The 16892-nt window shown below is 40.4% G+C and overlaps 1 pseudogene; it reads left to right on the top strand.

Moving 5' to 3' along the window:
* The first annotated feature begins 7678 nt into the window (after window positions 1-7678).
* On the top strand, window positions 7679-15443 carry LOC102519060 (annotated as a pseudogene).
* Window positions 15444-16892: the final 1449 nt, after the last annotated feature.

The following is a 16892-nucleotide window of genomic DNA, read 5'->3' as shown; positions in this document are numbered from 1 at the left end:
CATGGTGGCAGCCTTCACTACTCGGGGAATTGACATCAGGTTGGCTCATCGGATACCAGGAAATCCAGCAGAGAAGCACATCCCTCACTGACCCTTTGATATGCTATCATTGTGGATTTGCTATAATCTAAAGCTAGAACAATTATTAATGGGTCCAGGGGCAAGTATGTAAGAAGGTTAGTCATGTGAGTAAGTACAGATGAAGCAGGGGTTGTGCAGAGAACAAGAGAACAGTCATCCTGGAAAGCCTGACCATATAGGAACCTATATGCATGTCTTCGTCTTCCTATCTCCTAGGCTCTCCTCATTTCCAAAAACACTTTGAATCCCCAGTCAGATACTTCACAAAGAGTACCATACGCAAAACGGACCATGCCCTGTGAAAGTAGATAGGTATGAAAGGACCAGCTTTAGGTCTCTTTTTGGTGGCAGTATGAAGGGACAATCCAGCCACTGAGACCCTCTTTGGCCTATTATTTAGAACCTAACTGAAACCAGATTCATGTTTTTGGTGGTGACAATGTTAGCTGCTTCTGTGCTGCTCCAGGTTACCACCAATAAGAAGTTCAGCTTCTGACTTGTTAAAGCAGTTAGATGGAGTACAGGGTCTCTAAAACTCTAGACAGTATTTGAGGGAGGGATTAAAACTTCAGCAATCCTCCAACATATGCATTTAGGTCTATGGACCAGGCTGCCATATAGGGGATGTCTACTTTTTAGGGGGGACCTAGGAATATTGTGGTGGTACTAAGGGATTTTGGGGTGAAATTTGGGACTATCTTGGGGGGAAAACCCTTTTGAAATATGTTCTAGGGATATTTGGGGAGAGGTCCTTGGTTTTCACATTTCAATATCACACAATATTTGGGGTCTCCCCCAAAGGGACATACATTTGGGTAGAATTTGTGGTTTCTGGTCGAGGCAGGATTTTAGGAAGGTTTATTTTATTAGGATCATAGTGAAAATGTTTTAAAACTTACCAAAATGGACTTTGTGACCCAGGTTCCATGATAGGCTTCTTCTGGTATTTGGAGACCTAGAACAATGAAATTGGATACATGGGAACCCATTTCTTTTTGGTAAGACCAATCTTCAATTCAGGATAAGATGGACGCTGGAGTCCATTCCACTAGCATCTTGTTGATTAGCACGGTACCATTATGCCTTCATTGGCTAACCGTATTCACCATTCATAAGGTGATGGCACCCTACTTGTCAGGGGAAGAGAAAGAAGGGTTATGCTGAAGGGTCAGAGATATTATTGCATCAAAATATATGAACCAGTTGTTCATGATGGAGAGTAGGGTCCCAATTTAGAGAGCCTTTTTTAGATGTCTGTACATATGTCATGAAGAGTATAGCCTTTGCTTGTTCATATAAATAAACAACATATTTATTCCCCTAACAGATTATAGTTTTAAGACTTGCGTTTAGTGAAGAGTGGATACTTCTGTATATAAGAAGTAAAAAGCCTAATGGTTCAGTACAATCAATTACCTACAAAGGCTCTAAATTACAAGTCCAGCTTTGTTTTTTGTAATGTGTGTAATCTTGGATATGGGGATGATGATAAGAAAAATAACATACACATTCACTTTACAATGTGGAGAAGTTAACCCTAGAACATAAGTCTTTATCAGATATCATAATTTCAACAAGTTTAATAGTACTTCAAATACTAACATTAATTATGTATCACTTACTGTGCGTCACACACTATTTTAAACACTTTATTTATATATACTCACTTAAACTCTACCATGAGGTTTAGTTACTATTATATTCTCATTTTATGGATAAGAAACTGAGGCCCAGAGAGGTTAGGTAATTGTTCCCAGGTCACACAGCTAATAATTATGGACAGAAATTACCATGAAGATCCAAGACACTTCTTGGGTCATATTTGTGATGAGACATGAAAGAACCTCTATTTCTTCCCCAGGAAGGAAAGCTAATAAGTAATGTCAGAAAATGATGGACTAAGGGCCTCTAAAAATTCTGTCCATTACAAAACTACAAAGTTGTCAGAATCTACTTGTTCAGATCTTGGGAAACTGACAAATTTTTGCATCATGTAGGGAAGTATTTATTTGTCGAAATAACTCAATCTTGGTAAAAGCAGTAAACTTTGTAGACTTTAAATTGTCCTAATCCCATCCTCCTTTTTCCAATGTCATGATACATTTGAAAAATAATAGCCTGCATTCCTTTTGCATTCAGGCAGCCACCAGAGGGAGAAGGTTAAAGCCAGAGCTCTTTTAGAACTTCACCCCAGAAGATTTTTCTGAGATGTTCATTGGGAGCCTCCACTTGCAATGCTGTCTATATTTTACCTGATTTGGAGTTTGTACAGTGCAGAAAGAAAATGTGAAGAAGTAATGGCGAGAAACATCCCCAATTTGATATAAAACAAACATACATACGTATGTACGTACATACATACATACATGCATACATACATCCATCTAATCTATCTATCATCTATCATCTATCTATCTAATCGTCTATATTAAACCATCTAAACACATTGAAACCAGGATAAACAAAGAGATCCATACCAAGACATGTTATCATCACTCTATTAAAAATCAAAAACAAAGGAAGAATTGTGAAACTAATGTAAAGTAATCCATAACATACAAAATATTCTAAATTAGACTAACAAACTGATTTCTCATCTGAAACCACATAGTCAGAAGGCAATTGAATGACATATTTAAAGTGCTAAGAGAAAAAAAAAAACAGTTAACCAAAAATTTTAAATCCAGCAAAACTACTTTTTGAAAGTGAAAACAAAATTAGGACAATCCCAGATAAACAAACAAACAAAGAAAAAAACAGAATTCATTGTTACAATATCTGAATTATAACATGCAGTAATTCCTAGAGGGGGTCCTTCAGACTGAAATGAAAGAATATTTTACATTAATGCAAATCCATAGAGAGAAAGAACATCAGTAAAAGTAACTATTTAGGCAAATACAAAAGATAATTCAAATGTATTTTTTGTTTGAATGATTGTAGGCTGAATAATCACTCTAAAATATGCCTATATTTTAATCTCCAGGAGCCCTGAATGTTACTTTTCATGTAGCAAAGGGAACTTTGCACATATGATTAAATTAAGAGTCTCCAGGTGGGAAATTATGTTGGGTTATCTGAGTAGGTCAGGTATAATGAAAATGTTTCTTAAAAGAGGAATGCAGGAGATATCAGAGTCAGAGGAGAAGGCAGTGTGATAACAAAAGTAGACAAGTAATATATTTGACACCATAGGGGACTCCTAGCCAAGGAATACTGGCAGCGACTAAGCAGAAGAGTGCAAGGAAATATATTATCCCAGCAGAACCCCATTTGGAGCCAGTCCTGCCAACATCTTGATTTTAGACCAGTAAAATGGATTTGTGATTTCTGATATTCAGAGCTGTAAAAGAATAATTTCTAATGTTTTAAACTACTGAATTTGTGGAAGTGTGTTATAGCATTAATAGAAAATTAATGTAGTTACTTTTTTCTCTTATCTGATTTAAACAACTCTGTAGAGAAATAATTGTAAATCTGTGCTGATGGAAACAAGGTATAAAGATGAAATTTGTGATAATAACAACACATAAAAAAGGGGAAGCAAAGTTTCCACATATTTTTGTAATTGAACTGGTATTAATGTGAACTAGATTGTTATAAAGAAAACTCTCAGTTGTAATTTCCAGAGCAAGCACTAAGGATCCTGTAAAATATATAGTAAAAGAAATAACAGTGTAATTAAAATGTTACACTAGAACATGTTCAGTGAAAACACAGGTCATCAGAATGAAGTTTTTAAAAGCATGACCAAACTACATGCTGTCCACAGGAGACAAATTTTAGAATCAAAAAGATTTTAAGTAAAAAGATGCAAAAAAAGAAAAATTTCAAGCAAAAAATAACCAAAAAACAGCTGTTGGGGCTATAGTAATAGCAGACAAAACAGACTTTAAGTAAAAAATTTTACAAGAACTAAAGACATTATATATTGATAAAAGGGATGGTCAATTTGTCAAAATGTATGAGAATTATAACCATATGTTCACCTAACAAAAGTTCAAAACACTTGAATCAAAAACCGCCAAAATTTAAGACAGAGATAAGCAGTTTGACAATAAAGGATAGAAGAACACAAAATCACTGAGGAAAGGGAAAACCTAGACAACACTATAAACCAAGTCGACCTAACAGACATGAAAAGGGCACTCCACCCTAAAAGAGCAAAATGAACATTTCTCTCAAGTACACTAAGAATATTCTCCAGGACAGACTTTACCTTAGGCCACAAACTGAGTCTCAGACATACAGAAAATCAAGTATGTTCTCTGATCACAAAGGAGAAAAACTAGAAAGTAATAATGAAAGGAAAGTTTGGAAATTTGTAATTATATGGAAGTTAAGCAACACATTTCCAAGTAACCAATTAGTCAAAGAATAATTCACAAGAGAAATTAGAAAACACTCTGAAGTGAGTGAAAATGAATACACAATACACCAAAACATAGGATGCAGCAAAAGCACAACTCAAAGGGAATGTATGAGTGTAAAAGCCTACATAAAAAGGAAGAAAAAAATTCAAGTCAGTAGGTGAATAGTTTGTCTTGAAAAACTAGAAAAAAATAACTCCAAAGGAAAAAGAAAGAGGAAAGTAATAAAAGTTAGTCTGAAAATAAATAAAACAATATAAATAGAAAAAGAATAGGAAAAAAAAACAATGAAAATCAAAAGCTGATTCTTTGACAAGATTAACAATACTGAAAAACCTTAGGCAAACTGAACAAAGTGAGAAGACTCAATTACCAAAACCAGAATGAATCACACGACATTACTATTAACTCTACAAAAATAGAGGATTGTAAGGAATTACTATGGACGAGCATATATGCCGGTAGAATTCTTAACCTAGATGAAATAGTCAAATTACTAGAAAAACACAGTGACTGAAACCAATTAAAAAAAAAAATCCAGAAAATCTGAAACACATGAAACAAACAAAAAAAAAGAGATTGAATTAGTAATCAAAGTTTATACAAGTAGAAGCAAGGGACCAAATCTTTATTCTGATGAACTCTGAAGAATATTTTCCTGAGGATGCCAATGGCAATATATAAAAGACAGGGCCTAGCATCTGGTAAGAATCAGTTAATATGACCTTTTATCATTGTGGGACACAAGTGCATTGGGTGCTTTCTGTGTATCCTGAGAATTTTTAAATGGTCGTGTGTGTGGTGATCTGGTATTCTTTCTTATTTCATGAGAAAGAATTTGTAAGATTAGTGTTCTGCTTTTCTAGTATTCTTCTGTGAGAATATTTTAAGGCCTTATTTTGAAATAAGGCTCCAAGTTGGGGGTTTCTTTACTGCCTGGACATATGTTTGTTGTAGCTCAGTGTTATAGCTCAGTGTTATAGCTCAGTTGTGACAGCAACCTGGATCTGGGCAAGAGACCAAGCAGCTCTCAGAGGGTTGAACTCAAGGTTATTACACCAGCAGGCCCAGAGGAGTTAACATTCCAAGTTCTGGACCCTGTCTATAGTTTTACACAGACTTTTACAGGCTACCAGTCTAGACTTTGCAACATTTTGGAACATCATATGCAAATAAGGTATAAGAAAGCTGACAAATTAAAACAAGCTTTGTAGAAATGGATGAATCAGGAGTGAGAGAAATGGACCAATTAGGAGTGAGCTCTGGGAACCAATAGACTCTTAGGGGTAAGTTCCACTTTCCTAGCAGTAAGCCATTTCAGAGTTTAAAAAGCAAAATAACAACACTGGGCCAGGGAACCGAATGGTGCTGGCAGAAGGGTGGTGGCCTTGCCTGGGGGTCCTGCTGGTCTTTTTCATGGGGCTTCCCGCCTCATTCCCTACTTTGATGCCCTTAAACATCTGATGTGAGCATCAACCTTAGAGTGGTGTCCCTTATTCATAACTGGGTTTTTCCTGGTCCAGAGGCCTTTACTGAGTGAGTAGTAGCTGTAGCCTTAGTGACTCTATTCGTAAGCTAATGAAATGGGTAATGAGGTTAAGGATACAGGGACCAAACAGCAGTGCTGGAAGGATCATAGGGAGGGGGCTTGCTGGGGGAGGCGCCAGGAGGCCCAAATCCAGAGGTTATCCCCCTGTGCCCAGGAATTTGCCAACTCCCGGTTCCTGCGTTCAGCTCAATCTCGTAGTTGTTGCATCATATTTCTGATGATCCTGATTGATTTACATAGAAACAGCATTCCTCATTTAGGAAGAGACAGAGTCCCCCCTTTTTGGTGGTGAGCAAGTCTAAACCCTTCATGTTCTGTAGGACTATTACCATTAGGGATTCTAACTGGTTTAGTAGAGTCATTCAGGACTCAGCCACTTGTTTTAAGTCTTCAGTGACCTCAGTGGATAACTGCTGGTAATAGTAGGATGATGAGGCTGTTCCTCCCATTGCTGTGCCCACTCCAGTTGCTATTCCCAGCCCAGTGAGTAGTGGTATCAGTTGGATGGCCCATTTTGATTATGTGCCATCAGGGGTAGGGACGTCTCTGGTTATTAGGCATTATGTCCATCTGAGGGGTAAGGAAGGCCAGTGTGCATGTACCTGTCCAACTGGCTGGCAGGCACCGGTAGGCGTGCGTCCTGCATACAAAAAGGTTCCTGGGCTCGGTGTGCACCAGGGCTTGGCAGGCATACAACCGTAAACAGTTGTGCAGTTATGGGCTTGAGCACACTGGGCAGTGGCCAGACTTCCTACAGAATCTTTTGTCCCCAGGTTGTGGATGCAGTCAGGAGCTGCGTGGGCCAGCTGTACATTAACTGACTTGGGGCTTACATCTGCAGGGTCTGGGGACCACCCAGGGCAGCCATTAAACTTGGTTAGATCTGAGAGGCATATTAGGCTGGCTACATGCTGAGGGGCTGGCACACAGGCAGAGCCAGCAATCACTTGCTGGTTGTGGGTTAGTAGCATTAAGAAGGTGATGGACCTTGCTTCATAATGGACTTAATTGGGGGTCCTGGTTATAAGGCATGGGCCAAGGTCTATTTCTTTTTTCCAGTCCTTACCAGGTGTATAGAAGGACCCTCAGCGTGTCGGCCTTGGGATGTTTTCCTGGGGAGAATGTCCCTGCCAAATGCAGATCGGTGAATGGGTCCCATTGGAACCCCCGCCACTGAGAAAGATATGCTTGCAGTTACTTTTACAAACAGCAGAAGGGTTTGGGGTTTCATTTTATTATTTTTTTTTTAAAAGGAAGGTATGGTTACTATAGCAGACACAGAATGACCATTAGGCTTCCTACTGTAAAGAGACAGAGTACAGCCAGTATTAGCTTCTGGCCTGTGTTCCAATCCTGGGGTGCAGTGGCCATAGGTCCTACAGCTAGCAATACAGCAACAATACTCAGTACTAAAAGTCAGAGCGGCAGTTCATTTTATGTCCTGATAGGTGATTCCTTGAGCTTCTGCTGTGCGTTGACTAGCCTGCTTCCAAGCGTGGCTAGAGGAAGGCTGGGTGCTCTCTGGCAGGTGAGGAGGGCGTCTCTGGTCCTGATTTCAAGTGGCTCCTCAAGGTCTGGGCTGATTCTCCAGATATCCTCATCTTGAGGTGGTGCTTTTCTCTTTAGTCTGGTGTGATGAATCCACGGGGTGATACCTGTCTCTTTAAGAGCTGTCAGGATGGTTGGTATAACTGAGTACGGGCCTATCCAAGTGGGTTCGAGGGGCTCCTTTTCCCAATCTTTAACCTAGACTTGATCTCCAGGCTCATTGTGTGTAACATTGTTCTCAACGAGGCTGGGATCCTGTCAGTTACCCACCTATGGACTTTCCACATAGTTTTTTCAAGGCCCTGCATCTGCTTATGAAGTTCTAAGCTTTCCACCTCTCTAAATTTTTCTCCTATTAACATCGGGGGGCGGGGGTTCCCATATAGGATTTCAAGAGGGGAGATTCCCATCTTGGACCGAGCGGCACAGCATACCCACCGGAGAGCCAGGGGCAGAGTGTCAGTCCAAGATAGTAGAGTTTCTCAATGGAGCTTTATCATCTCCGGCTTTAGGGTCTGGCCCATGCGCGCTATCCTCCCTGAACTCCGGGGTCCGTAGGCCACATGTAGATTCCAGCAGGTGTTTAGTGTTTTTGCCACTTGTACTATTTCCACCATGAATGTGGGTCCATTATCTGACCCTGTGGTCTGTGGCATCCCGAATCTGGGAATAATGTCTCTGAGTAAGGCCTTTCTTACTTGTCTTGTTTCCTCGGTCCGTGTTGGGTATGCTTCTGCCCATCCTGAAAAGGTGCAAAGACTTGTATCCTCTGCTGGGCCCCATTTCTGCAAAACCCATTTCTAAAGGAGCCTGGCCACAGCACTGGATTCCTCTTGGTCCAGTTGATCCATGTTGTGCATTGTTCTGGGCACACATGAGGCAGCGCTCTGAGACTGAGTCACAGAGTGACGGAAGTTGAGGGATCAGAGAGTACCATTCCAGCAGGGCCTCTAGGGCAGTCTTTCCCAGGTGGGTGAGCTCATGTTGCTGAAGGACCACCTAGCAGGCTAATTGTTCAGGTATATATATCCGTTCATCAGGCATCACCCATCATCTTTCCTTTCCACTGGTTCCTCCTTCAGTTTTGGCCCATGAGTTTTCCTTGTGGCTGTATGTTGGAGATGTTGGCAGCAGTTTGGGTGCTAGTCGAACCTTTGGGATGGCCCTAAGATCTCTGGCATAGCCCAATTCACTTGCTGCTTTGTGCACAGCCTGATCTGCTAGTTGGTTTCTTCTGTTTATGGGGTTATTTCCTTTTTTGGTGTCCTTTATAGTGAATGATTGACATCTCCGTGGACTCCCAAATTGCCTCTCACAGAATTCCATGGGGGAGCTCTCTGGGTTTGGGATATAACTTAAAAGAAATTGCAGGAATGTAAATAAAGCTTCACTCTTGTCATTGAATTTTTGTATTGGAATTTCTTTTCATAATATCTGTACTATAATGGAATTATTCCATTTTTAAGTAGAGTAGTATTTTAAGATTTCTCAGTTTAAATGTCTAATAGAGTAAATATTGACAGCTGTGCATCACATTAAAAAAAAAAACACCTCTTTTTAAGACCAGAATTTTTTCAGAATTGCTACAAACAAGAAATACAGTAGTAAAATATATAGTTGAAACATCAGAGGATTAAAAGTATTGTATAGAGAGGCAAGAATGAAAAATAAGATAAAGAAGAATTGAATGTGCCATGGAAGGTGGTTTGCAGTGTGGTAAAGGAAGTTTTCATTGGAAAACTGGTATTTCCACAGAGAATTAAGGATGATATAGAAGAAGAGGTAGAAATCTCAGGGAAGAATATACCAGGTGAAGGTAACAGCCTGAGCAAAACCCTGAAGTTGGAATATGCCTGCCTGTGTTTAAGGAACAGAGATAGATTATGGTAACAGAGTAGGTTGTAGGAGTAATAGGGGCCAACTCATTTTACCCTTAGTGAAAATGGGAATCAGTATAGAATTTTGAGCAGAAGAACATTAACTGTCTTGGGCTTTCAGAGGATCCTGTTATTTTTGTAAATCAGAAGTCTTTGGGGGTTTTTTTCTGGGTGAATGCACCAGAAGTGTGCATTTCTTTTAAAAGAAACACTGGATTTTGGGTAGACAACAGATATTTGATTCCTTGTCTCCTGTTATACCATTGTTTTCTTTTTCTACTCATTCCCTGCTCCAACCCATGTGGCATCTGTCACAGACTGCAGAGCCTCCTGAATTCACAGCTTAGGTCTTGTCCATCATTACATAAATCAGTTCTCAGAATAGCTCTGTAAAGTTTATTGGGAGAATATATGAATGACAGTTCTGTTCATTCATTTGTACCCAGAAATTGAAGTCTGATACAGCTGTGCAGCTGTGAGCCAAATAAATCCACATATCCAGGTGATAAGCCATCAGAACCATGTGAGCCCTGACACAGAACAGGTCTATAATGATGACTTCTTCCAAACTTGGATGGTATGGCCAATGCCTTGGACAATGTGGATGTCCGTAAGCTTGGGGCATGGGTAAGGATGAAGGCAGAGTCGTGTGTGTATTTTGAGGAGTGTGTGTCACTGTGTTGTATTCTGATGTTATTTTCCCCACCCTTCATCCCCTCTCCCCACTATCTTCTTACAGGCATGTACATGGACCACCGCTTTGTATACTACTGTAAGCCACTGTTGGAGTCAGGCACACTGGGTACCAAGGGTAATGTGGAAGTGGTTATCCCTTTCCTGACAGTCATACAGCTCCAGACAGGACCCTCCAGAGAAGTCCATCCCTATCTGTATATTGAATAATTTCCCCAGTGTCATTGAGCATGCTTGCAGGTGATCAGCCTTAGAGGGAAAAAGGTGGCATAGACAGGCACTGGGCAGTGTCTCAGCAAACAAGCCCTTGTTATTCACATGATGCAAACCTCAACATATGTAACATATGTCCTTTCTTCAAACCTCTTTTCCACACTTTAAACCCAGGAGCCTAAGCTTTTCAACATGATTCATTTTTTTTAACTTGAAATTTTTTTTATTTTGGAAGCAAGTATTGTTTAGAATGTATAAAATATTTTATGTAATACATATACATCTGTAAAGTGAGAATATGTTTATGCAGAGTATACTTTATTTTCTTGAACAACATTAACTTCTCAATATCATTTCTGCTAGTTATTTAAATACCTCAAATATTAAGTCCATATTTAGGACTAATTTTCTATTTGTTTTAGCCATAATAAATTTAATAGGTAGTTTGTCGGGATAATTCTATTTATATCATGCACATACATACAGGGCAGCATACCTATTATCTAGATTGGTAATGTAAAAGCAACCCATTAACTGGCACTTATTCCAGTCCCCTTTCAACCCATCTTTATTATCAGAAGAATTCTTAATGCAGTCTTTCGGGCCATGTTTAGGAGTTACAGTGGTAGGAAGGAAATGAGAAAAAGAAACGGTTTAGACTATCAATTTTCCTTCCAGAAGGAATGAATTTATACTTGTGAATTCAGTATAGTATGTGTCTCTCTCCCAGTCCATGTCTTCCATGTTCATGTGTATTCATTTGTGTGTGTATATGTAGAGAAAGAGATGTGTAGATGTATGTCTGTGTATGTATTCATTACTATATATGTGTATGTTATTATATATTAAAAAGTTATATTCAGCTATAGTTTCATTCCTCTGGTACTCTCTGCCCAACATGCAGAAGGGCCAAATGCTTTTAAAACAAATAAACAAATAAAGTGACCCTTGGATTTAACCTCTTTATGTTTCTGATTCCTCATATGTAAGAGGAAGCCTCATATGTAAGCCTCAAGCCTTTTGTAAATAAAGCATTTACCTCATAATATGTCCATGTCACTGTTCAAATAAAATTTAAATATATACATGTTTGCTCATTCCTTCTTATCAACCCAATGAGGTATAGATATTACTGATACAGCATGTGTTTTTGAAATGAGGATACAGAGGTAAAGTTATACCTGAAGGTCACAAAACTGTGGCAAGGCTAAACTTGAAACTTCAGCATTAATATGTCCCAAATCAGTTCACCAATGACTTTATTTATTGACCTCATAATTCTCAGAGGGCAAAGCCTGTCATAGAACCTGCAGAGAGATCATTCATTGTTTTATTGTTGGTGTGAACTTTTTTTTTAATTGAGGGATGTCACTTAGGGTAAGGTGTACATCTTAATAATAACTTTTCCATGAAACTACACTTGTGTAGTAGCCTCTGCCCAGAACAAGATTGTTGGGTTTTAAACCAAAGTCATAGGGGCTTGTTAAGTTTGACCTGTCACATTTGCAGGATTTTCTTCCTCTCTTCTTCTACAGCTGCCACACTCTTCCTGTGTTCACTGGTTGTCTGTCTGATGTTGACCGAAACCAATTTTGTTTCCCATTACCTAATGTAATGTGTATTTGCTATGTCTGCAGTGGGCTTGGGATGAGTTTGAAGGACTCTTCAAGCAGCCTGCAGAAAATGTCAACTAGCATGTCACATGAGTAATACTCTCCAAATGCTCACTCACCCTACCTCTGTGTGTCAGTCAAGGCATTCTGTAACCACTATTAATGCTTAGGACCTGGCCTAGTTTTTGGATAAATTAATGACTGCTTGAGCCTTATGCTTTTAGGGGTCAGGACTAGGTGTCCATGGACTCACTCTTGAGAACACAGTGTAATTCTGACTTTGTGACCTCTCTAATTGTTGAAACAGACTCCAAGTTTGTGGAGCGAAAACTGCAGCTAGCAGGTACCCAACCCCTGGAGGTGCTAGAGGCCATGCAGCACACGGCTTGGTGTTGCAGTGGCCACAGACTTGGGCTGAGTTTGTGAACTGGGCTTACCACCACTGGCATACTCAGTATTCCAAAATCAGACAACTGATGCACAACTTTCCTCCCAACCAGGTATTAAACACTTGTTGGATCCATTTTTCAGAATAGGTTTACAGTAAACAGGTTAGTATGGGATTTTAACATGATTCATTCCAGTTAATCTAGCTGTGTGGCAGGCACACCAAGACCTGGAGATCTCATAAAATGATTAAGCAAGTGATTTTTCAAGTCAAATACCTGTTTCTTTTTGTCCTCTCCTCCCCTAGTCAGTGTTCTTTTAAGGAAGATACTTAGTATATATCCACCTTAGGTTTAGGAAGAGTCATACCCAATTATCAGTCATGGCTATGGAGATTATAGAAGAGAAATTTGGGAGTTAAGAGCATAGGGTTTAGGTAGGTTCAAGCCCCAACTGCTTTTGATTTTCAGAAAGTCATGTATTTCCTCTCTGCACCTCCATATCCTCATCTAAGAAGTAGAAATAATGATGACCTATTTCATGAGAGTTTTGTGAGGATTAACCGATAATTATTAAGTTAATAAGGTAAGTTAGTACAATGCCTGGAAATCTATAAAAGGTTCATAAACAGCTCTGCATCTAGTCAAAGTGAGTGGCCAGGGATGAAGAGTTGAGACTTCTGGGCCTGAGGTGAGGAATTGTAATTCTCAGAGAGATTTCCTTTCTCATACCCTGCTCCCCAAAACCTTTTTATTTCACTGGCTTACAAGCTCAGGAGCTCCTTTCTGGTCTGGGCCTAAACACTGTCCACATCCATTCATCTTTGATGTTGACAATGTAAGTCTACTTTCCCGTGTCTCCTGGGGTTGAGTGGAAAGTGAGTGGATGGATGAGAAAGAGGCTGAGGCTCCCTAGGTGAGGACTGATGTACTTACTCCTCCATACCTTGCCTTCTCTTAGCCCTTGCATCTGGGCTACATGACAGCTGCTGCCAACCTCTTTGCCCAGGCCTATGGGCTGATGGGCTTTCAAGACTGAACTGGTGAGGTTATACTCAGTCTCTGCAGGTCCCCAAGTTCACACCTAAATCTGGCATCTAGATCCATGTCTCTGACCAGGAGCTGCAGACTAGTTCCTCTATGGGTGAGGGTGCCTTTACAGTTGGCCTGGAGTCACCACCCCTATTATTTCTCCATCTGTCCAAGCCTCTGCAGTAGTTTTTTGCCACTGGCTTTGTTCTTGAGACCTCAGGTCTGAGGTTTATCCACACTGTCCTTTGGTCCTTCCTTCCTCCAATTTAAAGTAAGGATGGTTGCTTGAGGTAAATTCTTTCATGCTTTCTGCTCTACCTTTCCACCTTCCTTCATTTTCACAATATCTCTCCTTTTAAAATTCTTTGTCTGCCTGAATATAGCTGCCTCATCCTGGACTTATGCTTTTACCTCAGACTGTGGCCTGGGATATAACATGTATTTAATGCCAACATAACTTCCCTTTCTACAGATGATAACCACCTACAGGAGCTCAAGACCATGCTTCCCAGCCTGGAGAACCTACATGGGTTCAAGATGTACCCCATCAACTTTTAGAAGGTGCTGTGAGAGGGACTCTTAGCAGGGTGGGAGGATGTGCTGGGCTATCCTAAGCTTTTGTGGGGATTATATGCCTACCATCTGGCCCAGATATCTTTTCTGGTCTAGCAGACTCTTTGGCTGGTCTGGCAGGTAATTAATGGGAATGTTCCTGAGTGCCCAGTAACTAGGAAAACTTTTATTCCTTTAACCCTGTCTCCCTTACTCTTTTTCCATCTCCACTCATGATACGATGATGACAGCAACTTTCATATGTATTTCATTGTGGCTGTATCCAACCTCCAGGCGGAGAGCTATAACATTCTCCCTGCAGATTGGCATAAGGTAATAATAGTCTTGAGCTAAGCTTTCACCCTTTCTCAAGTTTGAATCTCTCACATTTGATCTCTTTTGGAGACCATGAACTTGTCTAACAGCTACCTGTCCTGGTCATCTTCTGTCTCACAGAGCAAGCTGATTGCAGGGAAGATCATCCCAGCCATTGCCACAACCAGAACAGCTATAGTTGACCTTGTATGTCTGGAACTATACAAGGTGGTGCAGGGATATCAACAGCTTGAATCTTATAAGAACACCTTTATCAACTTGGCCCTGCCCTTTTTCAGTTTGTCTGTGATCCCGTTACCCCACCTTATCACCAGGTAGGGTCTTGCTTGTGTAGAAACCTTTGGTGTTTACCTGTCAGTGACTGAATCTGTGTGTGTGTGGGTAGGGTGTGGGTGTGTCTTATCTCTGTAGACTGGATCTCATTTTCATACCAGGTGAGGCTTTCTTTTATTGAAATACAAAATACGTATTTTGTGTATCCTTTGTTCATTCTTTGAACCTGACTAAAATGGAAGTGTAACTGACATGTTTGAGAAATAATGTGTAGAGGATACTCTGGGGTCACTCCCATTTTACTCTTTTACACTTTGTCCCACAGTACTATAACCAAGGGTCAACATTGTGGGATCACTTTGACATAGAAGGGCTGCAACCTAATGGTGAAGAGATGACCGTCAAGCAGTTCCTTCACTACTTTAAGGTAAGACCCCTTCTTCACTCACTGGGGTGATGATAGTCCACGTGACTGATAGTCTCATCCTAGTGACACTATTGCTTCTCCTTTCCACCCTTTGCAGATAGAGCACAAATTAGAGATCACCATGCTATGCCAATGTGTATCCATGCTCTACTCCTTTTTCATTCCAGCAAGCAAGCTCAAGGAACAGTTAGACCAGCCATGAGCTGGGCCACTCGGTGGGCTGAAAGAGGTCCTTTGTTAGGTGAGAAGTTTCAGCTTCTAGTGATGCAACTCATGTTCACATTTTCCCTGCTTTTTTGCCCCCATAAGTCCTTTCCTCTCTTTCTACATTCCTGATCCTCTACTTCCTCACCCCAGGATGGCAGAAATCATGAGTCAAGTGTTGAAGAGAAAGCTGGGTTAGCACATATGAGCATTGGTGCTTGAACTGAGATGTAGCAAAGAGAGTGGCAAGGATGTTAAAGTCCCCTATGTGTGATACACTATCTACTGAGCCCTCTACACCCCTCTACCTCATTTCTGGTTAAGTCATTCTGTTTCTAGTTCCCCTATAGTTGTATGCTAGAAGCTGAGCCCAGTCACACACATAAGCCTTACATCTTTTTGAGAACCTTTCCCCCACCCTACTTTCTGCCATTTAGAGTTTGAGTTCTTAATAAACAGTTATTAATCCAGATGTGTCATGTCCTTGTTTTGTCAGGGGCCCAATGCCCTGTTATTTTTAGGAAAGAACAGTCTTCCTATAACTCTGTAGTTTGAGGAGATAATTCAGACAGCTCAAGCCCAACTCATGAGCTTGGAATTTGCCACAAACTGAAGCTTTTGAGACCAGGTTACAACCAACTATTCTAGCAAGTCATGGGTTTGCTATTTTTTCCGTCCTCTCTGCTTAGAATGAATTTTGGGCACCAATAGGCCACAGAGCCTACCCTTGTCCTGTGTGTTAAATCTGATTCAGGTTTTACTCCAGGCTTCCCTGCCTTCAACTACTTGCTGTATCAATTTTGAGAGGTAGTAGAGATTCTGGACCTGGACTGTGGGTCTCAATACCAAGTCTTGCTGATCTGCATAATCTTTGTTAGATCTCTTAAAGAGATAAGGAGTTGTTAGGAGGAATAACAGGATTTAATATTTATAAGATGCTTAATACCATATAATATGTGTTACACATGCATTTTATCATTATTTGAGAATGTATTTTATCTTCTCTAAATTTTCTTTCTTGTGCTAGAGGTTGGTCCTGTCCTACCTTGCCTGATGCACTTAGATCCTTTATAATCATGGTTCTCTGCAGTAAGGGGACCTGACCTTAAAAACCCTACAGAAATTACATACCTGATTTACTTTACTCTGCCTCCCTCAAATCCAAGTCTGCCTGCTTTTCCCTTGATACTCTTCAGCTGTCTATCAGAGCCAATGGCAGGAGTATCAACATAGACCACACAGGTACTGCAGGGCACAAACGATCTAGATAGTCAAAGGCACCATTCTTTTTATCTATCTCCATATCCATGCTTTCCACTGGTAGCTGGCATCATACAGAAGCCTCACTCTTGTTCTCTCAGTTAGGCAGGTTTGACACTTAGCAGTGCATGTAGCAGGTTGGTCTTGGTGAGTGGAAGTCCGTGTTGCGGAGCCGAAGCATAACTTCTATCCCTGCCACTGCGGCCAGTTTGTTCATGAGCTCTGCTGGGTGATGACAGTAGGGCTGGGAAAAGGGATGATTGTATCCACAGGACCAGTCATCCTATGTATTTCATTACTGAAATTTTCCTCTTGTGAAGTAGCACTTCAGTGAGCATTCACATGGGATACAACATCTTTATGTTTTTGCTAGTTTAGACATGTCTATCCACAAACCTCTTTGCTGAAGATCCTGTCACCAATTTTCTAATCATGTTCCTTCCAAGACCCTGACTAGCCAACCATTGGCCACAGAGGA

This window comes from Camelus ferus, chromosome 4 (genome assembly GCF_009834535.1).
Source record: "Camelus ferus isolate YT-003-E chromosome 4, BCGSAC_Cfer_1.0, whole genome shotgun sequence".
Lineage (NCBI taxonomy): Eukaryota > Metazoa > Chordata > Mammalia > Artiodactyla > Camelidae > Camelus > Camelus ferus.
This window is presented reverse-complemented; position numbering and strand designations above follow the sequence as displayed.